Source organism: Octopus bimaculoides, chromosome 11, assembly GCF_046866305.1.
Source record: "Octopus bimaculoides isolate indiv1 chromosome 11, ASM4686630v1, whole genome shotgun sequence".
NCBI lineage: Eukaryota > Metazoa > Mollusca > Cephalopoda > Octopoda > Octopodidae > Octopus > Octopus bimaculoides.
In genome coordinates this window covers 83859993-83867492 of record NC_142938.1, presented here as the reverse complement: position 1 = coordinate 83867492, position 7500 = coordinate 83859993, and the positions used below count along the sequence as shown (strand labels likewise).

General features: G+C 40.7%; 1 long non-coding RNA gene across 5 annotated transcripts in view; it reads left to right on the top strand.

Moving 5' to 3' along the window:
* Nucleotides 1-7500, top strand: part of LOC149133423 (uncharacterized) — a 25125-nt gene that overhangs the window by 406 nt on the left and 17219 nt on the right. For 3 of the 5 annotated variants that reach the window (XR_016243747.1, XR_016243745.1, XR_016243750.1), the window contains exon 1: nucleotides 1-12. This exon is cut by the window's left edge. This is a non-coding gene — a long non-coding RNA (uncharacterized LOC149133423). Of the gene's footprint in view, nucleotides 13-6518; nucleotides 6766-7500 lie in introns of those variants that run through there. The other 2 variants (XR_016243749.1, XR_016243746.1) reach the window with 2 other exon arrangements.

Below are 7500 nucleotides of genomic sequence, written 5' to 3'. Positions count from 1 at the left end.
AGACAATATAATGTATGGGTATATTTATTATTTTTTTATATATTATTGTTTTATATATTATTTTCTTCATTTTGTACTTCTTTGTAAAAAAACATTTTCATTCTCCTTCTTCTTGATAATTTGCTTCTTCGCAATGAAAACCGGTTAGAAAATATCTTTATTAAATTATGCTTCCAGTTCAGCATTCTGGCTTTTTTTCATTTTCCTATATATATATATATATATATATATATATATATATATATATATATATATATATATATATATATACATGTATATATATATATATATATATATATATATATATATATGGTGAAGGCACATGGCTTACTGGTTAGGGTGTTGAGCTTACAATCATACGGTCAACAATTCGATCCTTAATGGTGCGTTGTATCCTTGAGCAAGACACTCTATTTTGCATTGCCCCAGTCCACTCAGCCGGCAAAAAAGAGTCGTACTTGTATTTCAAAGGACCAATCCTGTCCCATTCTGTGCGACACTGAATTCTCCTGAGAACTATGTTAAGGGTGCAGGTGTGTGTAGGGCACTGATCCAATTGAAGGAGGTTGTTCCGTCAATCAGATCAACCGGAACACTTGTTGTAAACAAAGGAGTGCTCGTTTATATACGTATGTGTATATATGCCTGTGGGATCCATGGAAATGTTGTATTCGTTTAGCCCCAGGCTAAACCAGCCTGAGCAGAACTTTAGTCATAAGGGTTCCATCTTTGACCCCCCCCCCCCCATTTCTTCTTCTATCAACAAGCCCATGATGCTATGTGTTCTTCTTTTCATCATGTGACAGGGGAAATTTGACTGCTATTTTTAGCAAGTAAAAAGAACTCACATCAGGTCAGAGCTTCCTCAGCTTTTAAGACTTGGTTTTGTGTATGTTTTTGCCTTTCTGGCTGCTTGGGTAGGTGTGTGTGTGTGTGTGTGTGTGAGGGAGGGAGTGAGTATATGTTAATGTGTTTGCTGGGCATTCCTTAGCCCCCACTCCCACCTCACCAGCCACCCAATACTCTTACCCCCCCCACCCTATATGTACTCCTTGTCGGTGGTGTGTGTGTGTGTCTGGGTCTGTCCCACCATCGGAATGGGGTGGCAAGGGGGGGGGGGCGTCTATGTGGGTTACCCTGCCTCAACTTCCTTCCCAGTCTCACTTGAAACATGATCCCCCCACACCACCACCACCACATAACTGTCCCCCCTCCCCGTATCATGTAGAACACAGATACACACATACATACACGCGCACGCAGTCACTGACTCAGTTTCTTTGGCTGTTTGTTTGCATCAGCCCACATCAGGGTGTAAAAGTGCATGGGTATACATATATATATAAGTGCATGGGTATACATATATATATATATATATATACACACAGACATACACACTGCTATATATATATATATATATAAATATATATATACACACGCACACAGATGCATATATACACACACACATGTAACTATTTGGACTTTGAGTATATGCCTATTCTTGTGTCAGTCAAAGCACATTCACCGTTTCAGGCTACCTGATGTCATCCTCCACAGAAACTCTACAATTTTCACTGGATTTATGTCAGGAAACCCACAATGTTTGTTGTGTTTATTGTTGATAAAAGAAACAGAAGATGGATTTAGAATCTTTTATTCAACATGACAATCGTTTCAGCACATCCTTCAATCTGTCCCACCCACATCAGTGAAACTGAGTTCTACAAGTGCTGTGTGTCCCACCTACAATTAACAAGAAAACTTCTTACACAATGAACCAAACTACATCTCTTTCTCACGCATTATTTTTACCTCTCACTCCCCAATCTTGTCGTCCTCTTGGCCCAGGGCCACTGTATCCTTACTCTCTGCTTGCCCCCGACCTGTGTATTCTACCCACATGCCTTCTCTCACTCTAGTATTGCCATCTGCTAGCCCCCCCCCCCCAACCTGGATGTTCCACCAACACATAACAAGAACATTTTGCCCTCACCCTACCTCGACAAACCAATCCACGTCTCTTCTCTTTCTCGCAATTCCTCCTTCACTCCACAATCTCCTACAAATCATGCTTACTTGCTAATGGGAGTTTTGGCTCCCTAAACATCGGAGACAGAGGGGACAGTCACAACTGGATTGCCTGTGATCATACTTCTGCTTACTCAGGGTTTAGCTGGAGCAAAATGACAACATAAGCACACGATATCTGCCCCCCCACCCCATCACCCTGCCCCTCCCCACTGCTCCTGACACAAATCAGCCCACATGTGGGAACTGGTCTTCATTTAGAAATAGCAGACAAATCTCCCTCAAAATCACACCACATTGCTGTCTTCAAAAAACACGAGATCATGTTGGATGGTCAAGGATGGAAACCCTTTGATCATAAGTCAAGACTCTGACTGCAGCTGAAACCAGGCACAGGAAAATGAGAGCTGTTGTATGGTTGCTCTATCTGCTGAAAATAACAGCTAAATGATCCTCACCTCACTTCTGAACTTCTTCAATAAAGAAAGAAGGACACCTGAAGTCATGCACTTCTAAATATGAGATGGTCATGGTTGAGGCATCTGTGGTCATAGACCTTCTCCACCGAGGCTGGCCTAGGGTTAAACAACGAAAAACCAACAGTGACACTTATAGAACAGGATGACTCCATCACCACCAGGCACCAGATAAACACACACACACACACTGACCTCCCCCACCGTGTTGTGTGTGAACAGTTTTCTGTTGCCATGGAAATGTTGACATGAATAATAACAACATGGTGGTGGTGGTAGTTTAGTCCCAGGTCAATCCAGTCACAGCAGACACTCCAGCTGTGACCATCTTGCCTTTCCCCTAAAATTTTGTTTATACAATGTAACTATTTCTAAAATGGGAGCCATTTCAGGGAGATTTGGCTGCTATTTCTCCCAGCTCTAGCTACCATGTAGATGCCTCCCACATTGGTCCATACATAAGAGAGGAGTAGGGTGTGATTTGAGGGAGATTTAGCTGCTATTTCTAATAATGTAGTTAGTAGTGGCGGATCTCCCTCATTGGTTTGTGGTGGAAAGTGGTGGTGGTGAAAGTAGGAGTTGCAGCTTAGGTGATAGTAGCAGTGGTTATGAAGTGAGTAGCGAGTAGGGCGGTGGCAGTGGTGGTGGTGGTGGTGGTAGTTCTGGTGGCAATTTTGTGATGGTATATGTTGCAGCACTTGTAGTGGTGTTGGTAGTGGTGACAGTGGTGGCTGAGGTAGTAGTGGTGGTGGTGGTGGTGTTGTGATATATGGGGTTTTATTTTTTTTAGGAAGTCTTCCAGGCTGTGACCCAGATTTTCGTTATATTTTCCTGGTGAATATGAGAATGAAAAGGGCCTACCCCAACCCCACTCACTGTACCAGGGTGTATAGTCTCTCTTGCTCGTACAAGTGTGTGTATACATATCTATATATTGGTGTGTGTGTGTGTTTGGTGAGATGAAGTAATGCTACTGGTGCTGGTGGTGGGGGTGGGGTGGGAGGTCCCTGGCAGTGGTTTTTCTCTTTCTTGGGTTGCGGCTGTTTGCAGCAATGGAGACTGTGACAATTGCTAGAATTATTTTGAAGGGGGTAAATGTTGCAAGAATGGCCCAAGAGAATGGGCCCTACCCGAAGCATGGCACCTTTTAACTCAAAGAAGGACAATGTGAAAAGGGCACTGGTTGTCGGGTGGTGAGTGGGGACAAAGACACACACACCTCCCTCTCCTTTATAATTAACATTCCTTTCTCTCTCTCTTTCCATCCCCTTCTTCTCCTCCCCACCAATTACACAAACCCCAACGTGAATACCATATTGCCAGAGGAAATGAATGCATGAACCATCATCCCCCTAATGTCCATGGACACAACGGACTGGACTGTAATCGTCCCAGGAATAAACACTATGATCATGAAAACATGCAATTTGTAGAAACGTGCATAGCAACGTATTGAAATATTTCTAAATTCCATCCATGGATTATTATTATTATCATTATTATTATTATTGTTACTATAATAACATGCACTTTATTCAGTTTCTGTCTGACAAATCCACTCTCAAAGCTTTGATTGGCCTGATGCTATAGTGGAAGACACTCGCAAGGCAGTGAGACTGAACCCAGAACCATGTGGTTGAGAAGCAGGCTTCTTACCATCCAGCCAAGCTTGTGCCTCTCTCTCTCTCTCTCTCTCTTTCTCTTTCTCTCTCTCTCTCTCTCTCTCTCTCTCTCTCTCTCTATATATATATATATATATATATATATAAAACAGGGATGTGTGTGTAATCGCTTTTCACGTGAAATCGACTTCACCAAATGCTTCCATACTTGTAATGCATGAATAATTTGACTTCGGATAAATCTTAGGCTCTTCATTTGATTTTTTTAATTAAAAATAAATAATATTGCTTTATATTTAAGATTTACTTCTTTAAAAAGGTTCCTCAATGTCAACTTCCGGTATTGACGTAACAACGGCAAAAAGATTCACTCTCTAATTTTTGTGTTCGTGTGTATGAGAGAGAGAGAGAGAAAGAGAGAGAGTATATACTACATACACACCGCTCTCTCACATGTCTCACACACATACACACGCACACACACACCCCTTGACTCACTCACACACTGTCTCTTACAAACACACACATACATAAATGTATACAAACATATTTACAGAGACACACGTGTGTATGCGCGTGCGTGCGTGTTTGTAAGAGACAGAGTGTGAGTGAGTCAAGGGCTGTGTTGTCATGCATACATCCAAAGATGTATGTATATTTATGCATGTACGTATACATGACAACAAACCTCTCTCTCTCACTCACACTCTGTCTCTTACAAACACACACATATATAAATGTATACAAACATATTTACAAAGACACACGTGTGTATGCGCACGCGCTCCGGTATTGACGTAACAACGGCAAAAAGATTCACTCTCTATTTTCTGTGTGAGTGTGTATGAGAGAGAGAGAGAGAGAGAGAGTAAATACTACATACACACCGCTCTCTCACTGTCTCACACACATACACACGCACACACACACCCCTTGACTCACTCACACTCTATCTCTTACAAACACACACATACATAAATGTATACAAACATATTTACAAAGACACACATGTGTATGCGCACGCGCGTGCGTGCGTGCGTGGGGGGTTCCACAATCGCCATTTGTCTCAATTACTCTTGTGATGATATTCACGTAAATCATTTCTTTCAATTAATCCCCGTTTTAATTTTCGTAAAAGTTTCCAAGTACCAATGAGGCTTTTTGGCACATCTTCAATTTTCCCCATTCATGAGAGGCGCCCATCCATCATTCATCTGAGTGTCCATCTACAGAATGTTCTCAAATTTCTATACACCATATTTTGCCTTTTTTTTCCTTCAAGTATATAAGCAACAATTTCATTCCCGAGCAACGCCGGGTGCTTCTGCTAGTATATATATATATATATATTCACACACACACACACATGCATATGGTATGTGATGCGATATGTTAAATTCATGTATATGTATGTATGTATATATATATATATATATATATATACACATACATACACAGCATATACATGAACATGTGTGTGTATTGACTAACATGTATGTGGGAGTTAATGTCATTGCATGTCACTATACATGTATGCATGTACTGTGTGTGTATGCATGAATGCAAGATATATATAGGTATGTGTATGAATGTGTGTGTGTGTGTGTGTGTACATGTGAATGTATGAGTAACTCTATATATGTATCTGTGTATGCTTGTATGAATGCAATGTATGTATATAAGTGTGTGTGTGAGTGTGTTTGTGTATGCGTCTATGTACGTATAAATATATTTCATTAAATAATCAATGAAAGACAAAGAAAACAACATTGACACCAAACAGGGACAACACCCCACCACCACCGCCGCCACCACCACCACCACCAACAACAACAAAAACAACAAGGACAGTAAAAGTGTGTGTACATGCTTGCACTCAAAGTGCACCATCTGTTTGCAACTGGTGGCCACCCCAAATGCCAATGATTGTATTGTTATGGAAATCTGTGGGTGTTGTGATTGTTTAGCCCTAGGCCAACCCTGATACGGCTGTTCAATGAACAAAGGCGTTCCAATCACGACCAACCTGTGGATTTAAAGTAAACGTACAGGGCTAAATTATATCAGGTCGTTAAGAATGAAATGATCCGATTTTGAACTGAAAGTTTATTTTACTTTATCTCAACGAAAAGCAATGCAGTTAATCAAAGAATGCACCTAAATCATCAACACAATTTTGCCATTTTATCAATAACTTATTTATGCTGGTAGCAAAGAATTCTGGAAAGCAACATATAAGTATATGCATATATACACACATATATGTACATGCCTACTTATATATGTATATATATACATGCATATATTGGTACAGGGCATCAAAGAAATGTGAACAAAAAGAGAAACGAGAACATAAAAAAAACACAAAAACAATGAACAACGAAAGAAACAAACAGAGAAACGAAACAGGCAACATAAAGAACATTCCCTTCATCAGTTGCCCCCTGTTTTATATACTCCGCATTTCAAAGGCAGAGACCAGATGAGACTTCGTTAAAACAGTCCTTCCCGCAGAAGGTTAAAGTGGTAACAAAAACAGAACAACAAGAACAAAACAGTAAAAACAAACGGTGAGGACTGTTGAGACTTAACGAGCTGATGTGGTGAACGCTGGAGTAACGAGCTTTGAGAAGAGACAGGTAAAAGCACATGGACTTGCATGGCTTCCAATTAACAACCAGGGACCCTCACCAATTGGGAAGGATACTACGTAAAATGAGAGACCACTTGAGACCTGCAGCAAAACAAACTTTCGAAAGTCGACGGGGCCAACTTCCAGTCTGAATCTTGCTGAAGAGGACCATCTTTGGGAACTGGCTACTTGGTATCTGAATCACATGGCCAACCCAGTAGAATAGGCTTCCTTCCAGTTTCCATCTACAAAATTCATGTCTAAGGCATTGATTGGTCTGACAGTATAGTATAAAAGACTTAGCCAAGGTACCACACAGTGGGACTGAACCCAAAACCAACTGGCTACAAAGGGGTCTTCCTGACCACACAGCTTTGCCTTCTTGTAATAAATTTTTCGACGAATGTAAAAGAATCCCTTTTTTTTGGAAATGGTGGATTTCAAAGCACAAACGTGAAGCTAATAAATAGAAACATGGAAACTATTTGGAGAGTAAAAATCAAAGAGGCTGCCAGTGAGACTCAAACCCACATCTTTGAACATGACAGATGTTCTACCATTGGACCAAAGCATTTTAGAAACTGATTTGTTTTTTTGGGGGGTCCAAAATAGTTTTCTCAACTCAGTATTTACAAGGCCTTATTTATAGCTTCCTCTGTGTACTTCAAGACACTTCGAGAAAAAAAAAGCCGTGTATGAGGGGAGAGGGTGTGAGGGAGTGAATATATCTATGTATATATAT